A 1,077-nucleotide genomic window follows, 5' to 3' on the forward strand; every position below is an offset into this window, starting at 1 on the left:
CATGGTTTCTGCTGAGAAATAGGCACTTAATCTTACTTGCTCTCCCATCTAGGTTACTCTTTGTTTCTCTCTCACTGCTTTCAGAATTATCTCCTTATATTTGGTGGCAAATTTGGCTATGAAATGCCTTGGTGTTTTTCTTTTGAGATCTATTCTATATGGTGTTCACTCAGCTTTTTAAATAGAAAGTCTCTCATTTTTAATTATGGCTGGGAAGTTTTCTTCTAGTAATTCTTCTGCAACTTTTTCAGTCCTTTACTTGTTTCTTCTGGTCCTGGGATTCTGTTTATGTGCATGTAAATTCTCTTGATGGTTTCCCACATTATTTTTAAATTTTCTTCTGTTTCCTTCCTTTTTAATTCAGCTTTTTTGTTCTAGGAGATCAGTGGTGACAATTCTATCTTCTATTTCACTGATTCTGTATTCCATCTCTTCAGCTCTGTTCATGTGATCCTCATTATGTTGACAGCATCTGGAACATTGGTCCTCATATTTTGAACAGTGGTTTTTTGTTTTTCCATAGCCTCTAACGCCTCTTTTTTTTTATCTTCATTGGTTTTGATTGTTTTTTTTTTAAGATTCTCCTGGTTTTTGTTTGCAGTATCCTATTGTTCTTCAAGTTTATTTGTCATTCATTCAAAATATCCAATCATTGTTCTTTTAAATTCTCTGTCAGAAAGTTTCATCAGACATTCTGGCTTCAGGAAATCCATTGATACTGTGTCCCTTTTGGGGAGTGACATCTTGCCTTGGGCTTGTGTTGGGGGTAATATAGACTGTTTCCTACATGACATTGCTATGGTAGCATTTTTTCATGTATGAGGTGATAGCAGGCTCTTGATCTGAATTCACCACTCCAGAAGAGGGTGGGGCTACTACCCTGCCTGGGTTTCCTCTCAGTTCTACAGAAAATAAGGCCCATGGAAGCAGCATTCTCTGTAAGACAATGGCCACAGCTAGGGTAGCTCAAGGTGCTCTGGGCTAAAGGAAGTTGATGGATTGGACATGAGGAGAGGCAGGGTAGAGCTTGTAGACCTGATTGGAAAACTAAGAAGTTTTGGTTTTCCCTTCAACAAT

Source organism: Elephantulus edwardii, unplaced genomic scaffold (assembly GCF_000299155.1).
Source record: "Elephantulus edwardii isolate Elephantulus edwardi_28Jun2011 unplaced genomic scaffold, EleEdw1.0 scaffold00044, whole genome shotgun sequence".
Taxonomy (NCBI): Eukaryota; Metazoa; Chordata; class Mammalia; order Macroscelidea; family Macroscelididae; genus Elephantulus; species Elephantulus edwardii.